Raw genomic sequence first — 17,733 nt, forward strand, 5'->3', positions numbered from 1 at the left:
GTAGCTTTACACTTTATCGACGTAAAAATAAAAGTGAGACGCTAACACTAGATGAAGTAACATGTAATCAATCACGTTTCAACTTAAATGTAACATAGTATGGATTATTGAATCTGAACTTGTACTTTGTTTTACAATCGACGGAAAAGAAAACAGAATTTCTGCACGATATTTCGTTAGGTCAGCAACCAACCGACAATGAATCTTGCTGTATTTTACGGAAAATATCGCGGTTAGCTTGGTCAGAGAGAAAGAAAGAATTGAGAGGGAAGGAGGGAGGGAGGGAGAGAGAGGTATTTTCCAGACCACGAAATTCCAAACTAAATCCATTTCCAGTTTGTGCAGTGCTCTTTCCCGTCGTCGACACTCGGACGTCCCCGGACGGTTACCAACTTCATAACAGCATCCCCAAATAATTAGAGCCCATTAAAACAATCGCGTAACACTTCAACCGAGTTAATTGGCCCCAAAATAATATTAGGCGAATGCAACGTAAGCAGCAGTTTTCCCACACTCAAAGTTTACGCGGTTTACGCGCAGTTCGAGGTATTACCCTGCATTTTTTTTAACAACACTTCAAATCACAATGAGTTAATTGTTATTTAACAATTACACACAATTTAAATGACATTTGCGTTTTACATTATAACATGCTAAAATCATTTCAATTATTACTATTAATAAAAATAATAATTTGGTTCAAATAGCATTATATGATACTCTAATAAAATGTATTGTACTATCATGCAGAGGATATTTTATCACAATAAGAACAAAAAATATTTTTTTATAATGTATCCATATGTAATAGAAGATCCGATATTTGTTTGTGGGACATATATAACCAGAGCGATTTGCAACATACTGAATGTCGGTCGAAAGGCTAGCTGGACTAAACTTTATCGAGAGTTACACAGATGGTCGTTAATCATCTTCTTAATTGCTTTGTGGGCACTTGTATTGAGTCGAACGAACAATTTAGAATCTGCTCTATTGATTTATCAAATAAATCGTCGCGTCGATCGAGATTGCGATATGACTCATTCTTTCTCGTCACGAATTAAACGAATTTAATAATCCAAATTTTTTCAGATGGCAAAATCAAAATTTATCACCGTAAAAATATTCGTAAAGATAATTTTTTTATTTATTAATAAACTATATATTAGTATACAAAATCTTTCCCAAAAATTGCATTTAATTCTATCACATCGAGACACTGTATTAACGCTAATGCTATATACAACAGAAGCTTTTCGTAAACAATTAATTTTTCTCGCAATAATTAAATCGCAAATATAAGACAACGTATTTTCGTGATACGCTTTAAAAAATCCCGTTTAAGTCCAACCAACTTTCTTTCACTCTCGCAAAATCTTTATATGAAATCTTCGCGCCCCGAGATTGCGACGAGATATATATATATATATATATATATATATATAGAGCTCGGTATTCGGAAGCGTATAACCGATCTTAACTATAGCGTCCGGCTAGGATGAATAGAACCGAGACGAAGCTGGAAGCGCTATCGTGCCATCTCTCTGATGCGGCTAAGTAAACTCGGAAACCTTGGTCGGAGCTTTCAGGTCAACCCAATTTCTGTGCGGTGTCTCGCAAAGTTACGCGTCCTCCGTGAAAAACCCCATTAATCGCGTGGCTGTCGCAAAGGAAGATCAGAACGAGGTATGCATACGAGTACATCACACTAGCTGACGCAAAAGACCGAAAATAAAGGGTTACGTTATGCCAAGGGAGATAGCAGAGACTCGTGCGATCCGCTGATGAAAACGGAGCACTCGGTCAGAGACAGGATAACTTCTTCCGAAAGAAGAATATCAGCGAATCTATTTGCGGTACCCTCGTGTGACTGGAAGTACGTTATTAAAATGCTAGCCTCATTTTCTTTCAAACAAGCTCCATGTCCATGTCACCATTGCCATCCAAGTCTCGTGCTTCTCGTCGTGCTCCACGTCGTCTTCTGCGCATCCCCGCTTCAGTGTCCCTACGTTCAATGAGCTTCCTGTTATCGTTCAACAGAAACGGAAAATGAAGTAGAGCAAACGGCGCAAAGGGAGATGGCAAATACGACAAGCTTCCCACTAGTCAGATGAGCAGAGCTCCATTCCAGCAAACCAAATGACGGATAAACGTTGCCACGTTGAATCGTTCTGGAACTGACTGGGATTAGTCATTCCATGAATAAGCAGGCAAGACTGAACGACGGAAATCAACGAAAGAACAAAGTGCCCGTCTGTACGGTAATGAATACGTAAAGTTCGAGAAAGATATACGATTGTAAAAAAGAAATCGAAAAATGGTCTATATAATAATAAGCGCAATAGTTATTATTACTAAATAAAAAATAGTCTACTATCTTTATCTATTAAAATAATTATAAAGTTTTCTTTTATTTCACTCTTTAATTTTGATAAGTAAAAAAATCTAAACATTATTGTAACACTGAGAGACAATTATTATCATGTGTAAGATCTAATTTATATTATAATGAAGCTATCGAGCAGAAAACATGTAAATTTATTTTAAATACTATTTACATGATGCTTTAGATCATTTCGAATGCGCAACAATCAAACTCGAGTCTTGTGAAAGAAAAAAAAGACTTTAATAATATCCACTGGTTATACAAAATATGTAGTTTTATAAGAAAAACCTGCTGAATATATTCGTGCAGGGCGAGATAGTTCGCGTTATCGCAAATACCATTGCCCGCCAGTCGACATAGCGTACAAAAACTGAATATAAGAGTGGAAACAAGAAAAGGAGTGCCGAGCTTATGAAGGAATCCGTTATAGGGGCACTTCCAGCGTGTTGACACTGCAGTCAGTTGACCCGGTTGGCTCAAAGGGAAACAGGCAGCTCTGATCGCCGTTTCTGATAACGGCAATAGAGTCTAGATTACCTCAGGGGTGCTCACATTTATCCGTCATTTACAAAGAATATCGAGCCGTTGGGAAACAAGTCCTGGGAATATGCAATGCAGAAGCACCTCATCTCACATTATGCCTGAGTTGAGAAGATAATCTCAAGTGCATGTATCCAGACGAATTCGAACAATATGAAACTTTTATTATAAAAAAAAAAATCATCTATATTCCTTAAAATATTTTTCATCCGGAATAAATATGAATTTATAGATGTCTATTCATGTCTGTTACATTAAAATCTCATGAATCTAGCCTATACGTGTCGCTATTAATTTTTATCCGTTGATTAAATTAGAAAAATATATCTGAAGAATGTAAAAAAAAATTTAGGCATACTCTACTTCTAGTACTCTTTAAAGGTCTAAATAAAATACTCGAAATCATTCCAGACGATGATTTAAGCTGTCGCATGCATCGAGTGCTCCATTCTCGAATCAAGGGTCAATGCCTGTGGAGTTTGGTACGCCAGTTTGAATTATCCGTCAAGGTCGAATCTAAATCTTTATCTGAAAGTTTTCAACAAGTATAAGCTAACGTGAATGATGTATCGAGAGTATGGTATCAGCCGATAAAGATGTAATTCAAATCTATGAGTGCACAATCTTGCCCAGCAGCCATTGATCATCCCATCTAGATAGATATATATTACCTTCTCCCCCTCGTTATTCGTTCAATTATGTGCTTTGTACATAATATCCGAGCGTATTTCATAATCGAGAAACTTGCCGTTTTAACACCTCCTGTGGAAAATATTTTCTTATCAGATACTTAGCAAAATTAATAGTTTCCATCAGTCTCGCAACCTTGACAACTTCGCAATCGATTCTCCGTTCGTCATCTCGCGGTGATAAGATCGATTATACTCGCGGGATGTTCTCTCTACCCTGTTTTATTTCTGATTATTTCTCCGTATAGTCTAGCCGGCCTGCAGCAGTGCAGCTTATCGCTGATTCATGTAGTTTTCTACGCGAAACGCTCACATGGATCTAAAAAGCGTTGGCGATTTATCACTGGCACGATAACATACCGCATATTTATCACAAGTTTGCGAGGGAATTCGCATGCCAAACTTTGTTGGCGTGTAATTAATTTGAGTTTAATAAAATGGCATTGTTTAAATTCTTCTCCTGCATATCCTTACACTCGTCGGATATTTTTGATTTTATTATTACCTATGTAACTTTGCGCCATGTAATTTGCATTCGACATTGCTTGTAAATTTCTCCTCTATGTTAATGTTATGTAAAACTAGTTTTGTCTACACAAGAATCTCTTTTATCTTTTTTAAAATAAAAACTCTGTGTTTCCATGTAATTTTATACGTTGTCAATGCACAAAGTTACTGCAATTCTTATAATAGCAAAATTCTAATCTATGTGACATGTCATCATATATGTAACTTTTACGATAACAATATCATAATTATTTATTTTATTCCAATGTTTTGTAATGAAAAAATAATTAATTATTTTTAATTATTTGTAATTATTTTAACGTAAAAATTCTAAATTTTGATAATTTTCTATTTTCGTGTTAAAAAAAATAATAGAGCCTTTTATCGAAATATATAGCACAAATACAAGACAAACTATGTTTGTTAAACATAACAACGCAATCAAATCGGTAGTTTCAAATTTTCACATCTTTCTACTCACATGATACAAATCGAGAGAGTTTACAATGTGCTTAGTCCCGGAACGGAATTAACATAGCCATTTTGAAGTCAATCCGCGACCACTCGGTGCAAAATAGTTTGACATACCGTTCACGGAGGCACAATGCACATTCGCGTGCCTTCCTGCTCGACTGAATCTCGACATAAACTGTCCCGACAACTGTTTCGAGAGAAAGGATTTTAGTGGATCTAAGCGTGCATCGGTACTCACGAGTGGTTCGGCCGATTGTCGGGAGCCGCATCCGGTTGGATGCTCGATTGAAGGATTCCGCCATTTGACGTGTAATGTTTCCGGCGAGACAATGCAAAGATCAGGGCTGTTATTAGGCGGAGGATAGCGATGGCATTCAATTGCGGAGTGCCGATGCAGAACCGAATGTCAGCGGAGTCTTCAGACTCCAGAATCCACCTACCCGACGACCTACGTCGAGTGGGTCTCTCCGTCGTGCCGTGCCGCAGCCGCGCGTTCTCTATATTGCACATACATACAGAGAGAAGGGTATTGGGCTTTCCTCTAGCGAAAACAAACGATACAATAGAGTCGGCGAACCCACCGTCACGGAGGCAGTTCCGACTCACCCCGACGACGGACGGAGACGAAGGACCGAATTCCGTGGATCGAGGCTTTCGGGAACAATAGGGAGTTGTCCGCATTTCCTCGTCTCTCGGTAGCACTGCTCTCCCGCGGATTACATAGAAAATGCCTGCTACGCGCCTGATAAATAGTTCCTTCCTCGCCTAATTCCATGAACGTCGACGTCCCCCGTCGACGAACGAAATCCGACGAAACTCGCCTGCAATCGTTTCCACGTGACTCGCGCGTAGCAGCTTGAAAAAGTGCAGCCGCCACTCGAGCGGGCCGCAAGCTCGCGAAATGGCGGGATTGCACGACGACTAATAAATTGTGGTTTTACGGCCGCGAAACGAACGCGGCTGAAAGAGGCTTACCAACGAAAATGGCGCTGGCGTTTTCTTACCACCGTAATGCAATACGGTTTAATGCATACGGTGGAGGGAATTAGGGCGATTCCTCCTCGACTTGCGTAGTGATAAAATTTGAATTTATTGCGAATATCCGCGACGCACTTACCATTGCTAAGCTTCATATAAATTACGCCATATGGTTTATCGTTCGGTAAAAATTTATGTCGCAACTGATAGTGATAGAAAATAATAAATCGAGTACGCGCACAAGCTAAATCTCGTTGTTTCGCGCTCGAGGAAAAAAAAGAGCTTCGTGAAAAAGTGCAACGACGCAAAATAGAGGTTTTTTATGTGTCACAATTTCTCCCAATGCTATTGCCTACAAAATCACAATTGAAAACGTTACTATGAAACGAATTCCGTCCCATTATCCACGAGTATCGATGTTGTATTTTTTCCAAGCTTCTCTTCCTCCGGAACTCCGGACTGCCGGCAGTCGCGAAAGAAATCGCTGTGCGTTTCAGACGGAGTCTACTATCGTAGGAAGATCGAGCTCCGTCGGGGCTTCGGACCGACATAAATTTTCGAAAGGTCACGCGGTATACAGTGGCCAATATCCTCGAGAATCGAGTCGCGCGAGCGAGCGGCGAGCTTGCGAAATGCCGTTTGCCGACTGATTAATGGAACAGACTTATGTACCGCAGGCCTCCATCTACTTCAGCATCGAGTGCCATTCGCTTGAACATTCATCCACTCCAGTATCTTCCTAATGCGCGCCGGCGGGAGGCTATAAGTTAAAAGGAGATAGGAGTAGACCGATAACGATGTCGACGGCGGTCGTCTGCAACGTGTTCGAAATAAACGCGTTTCACTCGAGGTTCCTCTTTGCGGCGCGGAACGAAAACAGGATTAAACTACGATCTAGAACTAGAAAGTACAACTTGAAATATTGATGACTCATAAATCCAAATATCAATCCGCCGGAGTTATGTCTTACGCGCTTGTAAATTATTGAACTGACTTGACTGATATAATCGACAGGTCTTCTACAAAGAGAATCCCCCCCTAATGGATTTATTCCCACAGGGAATACACCTGAGGTATAGGTTAATTATGGGATCGATATACCGTGACACTTCAATAAGCATAAGATATATCCAAGTTATTATTTTATAGAAAGATCTTGTAGTCTATATAAAAAAATTATAGCGGATAGTATAAAGCGATAACTGTAAAGTAAATTTGAAACTGAAATATTATTTCATAATTATTATACGCGAATAAGTGATTAGAAATGCTCGTATTAAATATATGTATTAAGTATTAATAAAATTTTATCAATTTATAGTTTGCTTTAAAAAATCTAAAAAAGTAACTTATTATTATATATGCAACAGTAGTTTAGTACAATACATTCTGACGCGTAAAATTCAATAGTTTTTTATGTTTCAATATTTTTATCAGTATTAATTTGTCAGTATTAATTTGATAACACATCAAATATGGATTTTTAACATAGTATGTTTATTCGATAAATATTTTATATCTGACGTCATGAACTAAATTTTTTATTCATGATAAGAAGATATCTCAACGCATAAACGAACATAATTCGAGTTTAACTTGCGTCTCAGATAACTAGACTAGATATTCATTAGAAAGCGAATAATTTGAAGCTCCCTCCCGCATTCCATTCGCCGACTTTTTCATTCGAAGGGGTGAATTGGATAGTTTAAAAGCGCACCTAAGGAAATGGAACGAAATTGCAGATAAGAAGCACGCGGAAAACGTCCTGTTCCAACGCGATTCTCAAAGAGAACGCTAAGAAATTAGGAAAATTTTAAGCCGGTGATAATTTCGTAAGAATGCTTTCTCTTCACGTGCCAGCTTTGTAGATTTTAAATTAAATCACGACACCGAATTTATAAAGGTGCATATAAAAGCACATAATTGCGAAGACGGGACGAATCAAAAGTACAAAATACATGAGAAATTCTGATTAACGTAGGGATATGGCATAGCTTTAAGTGTAATTGCATTCCTTTCTTCGTTTTTATGTAACGTATTAAAATCTAATTGTTCCGACAAGATGATATACGTGATTTTATCTCTTTGAAATCAGAAATAATGCAATCTTATAGAAATAATCTTGCATACGTGAATACGGATGTTATTTTGGGGGGAAAAAAATGTGATGGGCCTACAGAAATGGACGAGCGATTGTATTGGAGCAAAAGAGCAAGAGTTTTCGAAGAAAATCACTAGGAAAATGGAAGAAAGCTTTGCTCGTTCATGCGATCGGCAACCTCGTACTACCGGGAGGTCAGTAATTGGCTGTTACATTTTAAACAACCGACCGCGTGCGCTTTAATTTACTTTTATTTCCGCCCGGGGAATTTTCGTTCCCGCTTTCACGAAGGTTTATAACTGGACCCTACCTCCACCCGACCATTGGCTACACCGTGTGAAAAAAGACTTTTTAGTGTACTGCTTCCGCCCGTCGTTCTTTTACTCTCGATCCCGTGAAGCTGCCACGGCTGCTTAGGGAATTTTAAGTAGTATCACGAAGCGTGCGAAGTATCTATCTTTATAACACTAAGTTATATTTTTTAATTTGGAAACATATATATATATATATATATATATATATATATATATATAGCTTTTCACGTTTTTACATTATTGTTTTATCATATTTTATGATATAACAACATATTTATCAATTGGAATTATCAGATTTATTCGAGTTATGGTAAACATTTTAATATAAGAAGTCTGTACAAATACGTTTTAGCAAAAATAATTAAATTACGACTATATTGACAGTGAACCGTATATAAAAAGATTAAATTTTGTAGGTTTTACAGGAAAACAGTTTCAAAAATATAAAAAAGCTCTATCTAAAATAATTTTCGTATTCGTGACTGCACAGCGCGAGAAAAGGAAAAGCTTGTCGAAATTTCCACGCATCGCTGCCGCATGTGAAAGTTGGAGAAAAATATAATCATATTGTTCGTGTAACGCGGAAAAAGTTAAACAAGACAATAAAAAATTTGGAGGCAAAAAATAGGAGAAGATTACGTATGAAGACTTGATTGCTTTTTTCTGAGTATATAAAAAAATATCTCGTCGGCGGTGATAAACTGCTATTTAGGTAACGCTCCGACTAACTTACTATTCGTGTCACAGATGTGTTACTCGAGAATAACCGTGCGAGATACGCTAAACTAGAACTGCATTCGAGAAAGTCGCTCGAAAATAGGTAGGTATCGTAACGATACTTCGAAAGAATCCCAGTGCGCGAATAAAACTGATAGCGAACGTCGGAGCAAACGCGGGCCGCCATTCCTTTTTACCGCATGGAGCTTAACCGATGCTGCAACCTCCATCCCGGGAATAGTTGGAAATAGGACGGGAGGAAAGGCACGGCACAGAGAGATGGAAGGAAGGAGGCGACGGAGCTCCTAGTTGGGAGCCATCCCCCATAAATATTAATTGAGTCTCCATCGGCTTCGTCGCGCCGAGGATACGGAGATTTCGAACGGCACGGCGTGTCGCAGCGTTCGGCAGAAAACGAAAATCCGCAGGCCGCAAGGCCATAAATCCTCAAGTTTCTGCGGCTGTCTCCGCCAACCGGGCAAGTGACGAAGAGAAGAGAAATCGGCTGGGGAGGGTTGATGGCCCGCTGTTACACCCCGCGACCGCGTAACCGTATCTTATATCCTTCCGTTCTCTATTATGTTACACGCGGCAGGCCGGATTTATCCGAGAAAGACCCGTCGCTCTGTGTGTTTGTTCTAGACGCCATAACGCGATGTGTGCTCGTATGTAGTTTCGTCTATGTGAGAGTTCGCAAACCCGACTTATCAACCTCGCGAATACATCTTCCGAATTTCTCGTTCGCGCGTTATCAAGCATGCAGCATCTTCCGCTTTATAAACATCACCTATCCCGAACCGACACCTGCGCCAAAATGTACGAAACTTGAAAAGAAGATTTTCAGAAAAATAATAGAAAAAAAAAATAAAAATTATTATATAGTAACTGTAACGAAACAAGTGAGATAGACAAATTAAAATTTCATACATTTTTTTTCTGTATACCAGACTTTTCTATAGACGCGCGCTGCGCGCGTGCTGTTTCTCTTTTTAAACAGACGGAGCAAAACTTATATAATACTGTTACATTATTAGAAGAAGATATTGACAATATCGACCGCAATCACGGTCTATCCAATAGATCGGAATCACGATCTATCCGATAGATGGCGTACGCGTTTTTCACGGTGGCGGCATATCGCATTTCAAAGCGCTTGTATTACACGTGTTTTCGCATCTTTTTTGGGTAGACAAAAAAGGTGTGAACATGCATGCAAAAAATGTGCGCGGCGTTTTTTTCATGGCGGCACACCTATTGATCTTTAAAATGCTATAACTTCTCAAAAAATAGACGTAGAGACATGGGACAAAGACGAATCTTCTTCATTTCGCATTCCGTAAATGTTTATGTCGAATATATATATTCTTATCATGATACATATCATGCGTCATGATAAGAATATAAACATATATAAACTATCCGAATAATATGCCAGAATAAAGTATAAAATATCTCGTGAACTATTGATTTTTTAACATTTGTATTTTAATATTTTTTTATCTAAAGTAAATAAAGGAATCATACTGCGTGACAAAAAATATACAATCCCACTTGAAAGACTGGCGATATTATAAAAAAAATTCGACAAAAAGGCATGTTAATGTAATAAAAGATCAAATCTATTGTTCGTCATTAATTTATCAATTTGCTAATATCAGAAGATTGCTATAATTTATGTAATATAAAAACAGAAAATGAAAGGCAAAATCGAGCTGAAAATCAATATTATCCGACTGTCAAAACCAATAACAGATGATAAATCAATACATATATGTATATTACATGCTTCAAGGCGCCCAAAATGTATGCGATACCATTGAGTAATTCTACCATTTATAACTTGCTCTATTTATAATTTGGAAGTTATTATGTATCAAATTATTTTAGAATATTCGATTTTAATCAATTTCCAGTCTATATAATTATTATACAATTGTCATGATACGTTTATTACGCATTTTATATACAAATTATAAAAAAATTTCCTCTCTAGCCTGCTATTTTTTTATCATTTTTAAAATAAATTTATTTAGACATACATCTGCATGTTTTATAACTTTTTAAAATAAGAATGACTTGACTTACAGATAATAAAAAAAATAAGCGAAACAATTTTTTATATTTAATGTTTTTCATGTTTCTGAATTTTTTTTATAAAAATCTATCATTATTTATTAATTCATATTCTAGAATTTAATATTTGGTCTAATTTACAATCTATTTCAAAATAACAGGTCTCTGATTTATTCATTCATAATTCTTTCATATTTAATATTCTTTCATAATTTTTTTATTTTGTTTCAGCATTCTTTATTTTATGAACATTATATGTTACATATATCTAATAAATTTCATCTATTATATATATTCAAACCTATTATCTTAAATCAAAATTTAAAGATGTATCTTACCAAATTAATGTGCTACAGCAGAGAACTATATATTTAATTGGAAATTTACATGTATTAAAGTTGTAACAAGATACAAAAAATAATTAAGACGCCAAATAAAACATCTTCAATATAAAAAATGATAGGCAGATTATCTATTAAATCGATGAAGCATTCGGAGCGCGAGGAGTATTCAAATCCGATCGCTAAAGAATACATCAAATGACTATCATCTTCAAATGTCGTATAGAATCGAATTGATTTACGATTCCGATTTTCCGTCGCTTAGTTTCATATTCCGAATCGTTATCATGAATCACATAAATCCGCCTCAATATAGAAAATACCGTTTTAATGGAAAATATGAATGTTATAATGCGTAAATACGACTAGAGGGAATTCCGTTTACAAGGCAAGTGTTATATGGTTCCTCAACTTTCTTTTTCTCGAAAGTCATCGGAAATAGAAAACAAGTTTTTGATGTGTATACAACCCACTGAATATTTTGTCGCAGTAACGACTCGGCCGGCGCTCGGCACGCGTCGCGCGTCGCGCGTCGTACGTCGTAAGCCGAATGTTATTGTTGACAAAAAGTCACCTTTGGTTCAATAACCGTGGATAAACGGTAAGACGAGGCGCTATCATGAGTCAGTCTCACTCTCGCGGGCATCGTGATAACAAACCCCGATATTCCGAGCGCGACTTTGTGCAAACAATTAACCACTCGCGTGTCGACGGAACGGCTATTACATTTATTGGCACATCATTCTTTCGTAGATTTCAAATTTTAAGTCTCACTTAAAATTTAAATAAATAAATTGATGCAACTAGGCCTTAAACAAATAATTTCTTTAACGTTAAGATTCGAATAAATTTTCTATCTCTTTCATCTTTTCGAATATAATTTGCTCGTCATTTTGAAATCGAGAATACGAATAATACGATAAACAATCGAATAAGTCCAATAATTGAAGGATATAATTTATCGATATAATCATTGTTCTAAAGGTGGCAATTGTGCCTACAATATAAAAAGTACGTAGTTATTTGATGATAGAAATTTATTTTGATAATAGAAACTGCCGCACGATAATGGGTATCGCGTGAAATTATTTGCGCAATATTCGAATAATCTCTGTTTCTTTTCATCCGTTGCATCGTTTTGAGCAATTTTATCGAACAAATCGTGACTGCACACAATCGTGCGTTTCGTATTATCTTTTCATCGTGATAAAACGAAACACATTAATATCGAGAGTGCCATATAAAGTACCACGTAACCGTTGTATTGTGATGATTGGTGTATGCGCGAGTGGAATTAATTATCTTATTCTCGCGAGTTTCTTACAAGTTCCACGGATGTGCAACCACACAAAGGACTAGAGAAGAGGAGAAGATCAGGGTGGCATCAGGCAATTCCTAGGTAAGAAATTTATAACTTATTTAATGTGCCATTTCTTACTAATGGAAAATAAGATTCACTGTTCGTTTATCTTTGCGGTAATATGCTTTTCATATCATCATAATATAATGCAATGTTTTAAATAATTTTGTTAATTAATGGAGAGCCAATACTATTTAATCAAGTAAGAGTAATATAAAAAAATATAAACATTAGTCATAATATATAGAGGAAAGTAGTCAACATTATGTCATTTTGTTTCTTGATTGTATTTCTTAAATAAAAATTAAATATAAGACTTTAGAAACATAAATACAAATTAGAAAATGTCTTCTATCACATAATATAGCAGTTTTTACAATTTTATTTTGCTTTAATCATTTTTCGTAAAAATGATTATTGCAATAACAAATATAAAAATGAGTATCTGAAAAATTGAGTCCAAAAATTATAATAGGATATAATAGGCAATATTGAAGAAGTTAATAATCAAGTAAATAATAAATTATGTTTATTTTTCTTTTTGATGTTTTGTAAGATATAATAGATAGTAGTATGATTTTGAATTTTTTAATAAATTAATATATTTTTATTTCAATTTAATCATATTTTTGTGGTTTTTGTACATAACGCAAGTTAACTAAAAATTTTATCATATTATGAATATTTTCTTAAATATTTCAAATAATAAAGCAGAAAAATATGAATTTAATTAATAAAAATAAAGAATGCGCGGTTTTTATTTGAGTCTTTAATTATTTTAAAATTGTTATAATTTGAATATATTTGCATTTACAGATTAATGTAGCTGTTTACAATCCCGCTACTGCGCATCAATTTGGTGAGTTATAAATCTTTTTTTATTTTCAAGTAATGGATCTGCGAAAAATTTTTATTAGATACGCATATAATATTTATATATACATATAATGCATATATAAGAAATAGAAAAATATTTCTCTGTTATTTCTACATAATAATATATAGTGCATATTAGGATACTTGTACAAAAATAAAATATTCAATGTGCACAATGTTAAATAGCAGTATATCCAACAGTGTATCATTTTAATTCTGTTTGATTCATATTTAAATAATTTCGCGTTTGCTGGTATCGAGTGCATTAAATGACAGAAAATTTATTTACGCTATACACGGATTATGCAGTTTGAAATCGGGTATCGCTTATCTCGTTCAATTTCGTCGATGAGAAACAGAAAAAAAGGTGGTGAGAGGCAATGCTAAAATTTTTAGACACGCACCGTTCAAAATAAGTGGCATCGGTTTGCCGGAACAGCCAGGCGGCAGCATCTCGCGATAGTGGCTGGTTGATAGCAATAAAGCGTTATCTGACTTCCACTCCGAGTCACTTAACGTCTGCGGGGACATTTAAAGTTCTTAGAAGCGCAAACCATCCGCGCTATAAAACACTACCCCACCACTTTCGCCATAGCTACTTATTATAACGACATTATTTTCGCTCCCCCTCATTAGCTATCCTATCAACGACACTTCCTACCACCCTTTCCCCGTTTTAAGTTCGCTCGCAGCCGACGATGCCGCCGGGATAAGTAGGAGACGTACTTTTTTCCGTCTTTTCCCCGCTCGTCTCTTTCTACTCCCGTTCTACTCTTCGATGCGCCTTCGACGATCGTGACTGAATTAATTTCCAGTTCGGTGCGCATAGTCGATCGTAATCCATTTATCTCGAGAACGAGTTGTTACGCCGTAACTCCTCGTATATCCTTAGCGATATCAGGAAACAGAACATTATCATTCGCGCGAATATCAGATTTCCGTCTTTGCGTAAAACGTCCACGTGATAATGCTGCCATCAAACATACGATTAAATAGAATAAGATGGCGTTCATCGCATAATAATCGATTCACGTATCCTGTTTACGTACTCGAAAAACGTTGAACGTCTTATTATCTTTGCGGAAAAAAGTTACGTTGCGAGTTACACCTAGTTTAATGCGAAAAATGTATCGCATGTGTAGAAAATAAAAGCAATATATTTTTAGAAATTTATTTATTGTGCCATAAAATAAGAGTAACAATATTAGCGTGAATGTTGCAAAATTAATCATATCGCCATTAATAGATCGTTTTGATTAATCTACCTACGATTTAGTTTAAATAAACTTTTGTCTAGCTATCCTTTAAAATTCATGATATTAACATATATCACGGCGATTAATTTAATATGTCGTTTTGTGCATATGTCTGTGAATGACGGATCAAAACTAGCCAGATCTAATAACATCATTCGTATAACATCATTCTATATATAATTAAAATCAGTATTTGTTAGTGCATTTGACGCAATGCATTCGAGATTTTCCCGAAACCTTTGCCTGGTTAATCCAACATGGCGAAAATTTAATATGTCAATATGACGAAAATTCAATAGCAAAATTCATCGTTCGATGTGGAAAATACTTTAGATCTATTATTTATTGCCATTTATTTGTAAGAAAGTTTGCGCGAAAAAGATTTACACTTTTCTAAAAAAACTTCTCCAGGTTTTATAAAATTACGCAAAGTTACTAAATTATCTAGTTCTTCCAGTCTAAAGGCACCAAGATGTGTAGGTACTAAACAAAAAGTTGGTGTTCATTTTTTTATACAAGTCAGTAAATTGCCTCACCGAAGTTTAACTACGGCTCTAGTTAAGATGAAAACTTTGAATCGAAAGGGAGGAGCTTCTGACGGAGTGATCGCGCACTTCTTGCGGATCAACCTCATTCACCATATTTCGTCGATGCATATTCACGAATCAACGCATAAAACTTATTTAGAATATAGCGAAAAGTTTTTTGCGAATGTTTCCCTCTCTCTAATCGATGCAACATCAGCATTTGATCTCGTAAATTAATAACTCATCTGAAAATATCGCGCGCTACGTCGGCTAATTACGAAGATATTTATGTATTTCTTATGTTGCTCACGTATCTCGCGCAAAATCCACGATTCAATAAACTTTCTCACTCTTACGCTCTTTATCTCGCCTCTCTGATCCAGCCCTTTCTAATTGCATGCAGCCGCCCTCGTTCTTCCAGCTGAAAGTTCTAAATTCTGCGCGACGCAAAATTTTATCGATATTCTCTAATAAATTCGAATGGGCCGTTCGAGATTCCCAATCCTAGTTGTAAATATTCAAAGTTTTTATTCCAATCAGTTTTTCTCCCTACTGTTCCGCGAGTCTCTGCTTCTAACACCCATTTCCATTCTAACATGGCCACATCACGAGAAGAAGAAGGAACAATTGAAGTTTTACTCGAGATGGATTTCGGATGAAAAAAAAAAAAACTTTCTCGAAGGGGTTTGTGTACGGCCTGAAATTGAACCTCGAAATTCTCGATGGATCGTTATGGTAAATTTCGGCGAAGCCTCTTCCGAACGCATGATTTACGTTCAAAGTAAATCATCTCGCGTTGTGCGTGCCTTTCAAATTACAATGAACCCTTCATCATTTTAGATGTAAAATCAGATGGGAAAAAATAAGCCGTCATGCCACTTGTGAGTCTAATTTTTTTTTAGCAATTATTTTCCATTCTTAATTTATGCGATGTGTCTTCTTCGCTTCTTTTACTTTATGTTCATTAATCTTTGACAATTTCCGATATGCCTCGCGTGCCGACATTTGGGCAATTATAATTACAAGAACTATAATTACATCGTTGTGCTATGAAAAAAAAGATCTTCATGTTTTCGAACATAATCAAGAGCTTAAAAAACTTAACGAAATAAAAACTCCTGATAAATAAAGTAATATAATAATTAATAATAATTTATTACAACCACTTGAAAATTTTGCACAAAAAGAAAAATATAGTGCATTGCGAGATGCAAATATTGCAAGAAAATAATATATTTGTCAAATATAACCAAAAACAGCAATTTTATAATACAAAATATGATATCCATGCGTTTTATAAAAAAATACATATTTCTCTTTTCATTGTACCGAGCACATAAGACGTGTGGCGCGTGTGTTATCAACGACCTGCGAAGGTAGGGGAAATTAAATTAAATTTAAATTAAGTTCAATTAATTGAGCCGCTTCCCCCGTGGGAACTACGCTTCTGCGCTCATTCGTTGTCCCTGAAATTCACTTCCTGTGAAAGGGCTGCCAGTTAGGATAGTGATCCTTGTTTGGCTCCGAATACGAAACTAATCTCTTTTAAATTAGTATTAAATTCTAAACGGTCCCGAGTCTGTACGTGGCGTTATTAAATTCCGCTGTGGTGCCACGTGTTGCCATGAAATTTTCTCGCTTCGAGCGAGTCGGACCCGATATTTTACACTGATCATAAATACGGTGGACTCCTCTATTACGTTCCGGTAGCATTACGATTTCTGCAATATACGGTGTAATCTTTCATCTCTGAAATTGTCTCGACAAGATTTAAAGACCGCTTCGAAACATCTGTGAATCTTTAATGATATCCGATTGATATATCTTACGCGTATTCATGGATCTATTCACCTAACATTTTTAAATCATACATGAAAATACATGAAAAGAAATAATTCTGATAGCGATGACATTTTTCATCATATGTCGAACACATAGTATTGGTTGCCGTAAATACATAAGTAAAAATTAATTAAAGATGTATAGAAAATTAATTTTCTTTCTGCAAGTATTTGTTCGATATAACAGCAAATAAAACAAGCCCGTCATGATTTCGCGCGTTCAAGTTTTCGATTATTATTTTCGATTATTATTTAAACTTGCATTCTGCTACAATTTAATTTAGAATCGCATACATAGAATCCGTAACCGATGCTGCAAGTGGCAGATCTCAAGACACCGGCACCAAAAGAGATATACGATAACGACAGACAATTCGAGCGAGCCTTCGAAACGCCATAGGTATCGTGCCAAAGAGCTGAGACTACCTTAGTCCCTTCTAGTAGCTACTATGTGCTTACACATACACACTTCCATGTATATATGTGCTTCGGTATTTAAGCAACCAATTACGTTGTATACCGAGCGATCGTAACGGAGGATCGTAATATGGAAGCGGCGACTGGTGCTGGTGCTACCTTATAAATTTCACTGAATTGGCTGCGCCGCGCCAAAGAGTCACGAGGCACGCATAGTCGGCAATAATGACACCGGGTGCGGTATTAAAATTTCCAATCCAAAAATAAGGGCCGCTGCCCGTACATTACGCGACGCAAATTTGCCATGTGCACTTTTCCGCGCTAACTACTGATAGT

At 36.2% G+C, this 17,733-nt stretch overlaps 1 protein-coding gene across 1 annotated transcript in view; it reads left to right on the forward strand.

Annotated features, from left to right (window-relative positions):
* Window positions 1-11,768: 11,768 nt before the first annotated feature.
* The window catches only part of dsx (transcription factor doublesex), a 100,868-nt gene continuing 94,903 nt past the window's right edge, over window positions 11,769-17,733 (forward strand). The window contains exons 1-2 of the mRNA XM_089074833.1: window positions 11,769-12,519; window positions 13,297-13,339. The gene's annotated coding sequence lies outside the window, so the exon portion shown is untranslated. The remainder of the gene's footprint in view (window positions 12,520-13,296; window positions 13,340-17,733) is intronic.

Source organism: Pogonomyrmex barbatus, unplaced genomic scaffold (genome assembly GCF_055798465.1).
Source record: "Pogonomyrmex barbatus isolate J1 unplaced genomic scaffold, ASM5579846v1 scaffold18, whole genome shotgun sequence".
Taxonomy (NCBI): Eukaryota; Metazoa; Arthropoda; class Insecta; order Hymenoptera; family Formicidae; genus Pogonomyrmex; species Pogonomyrmex barbatus.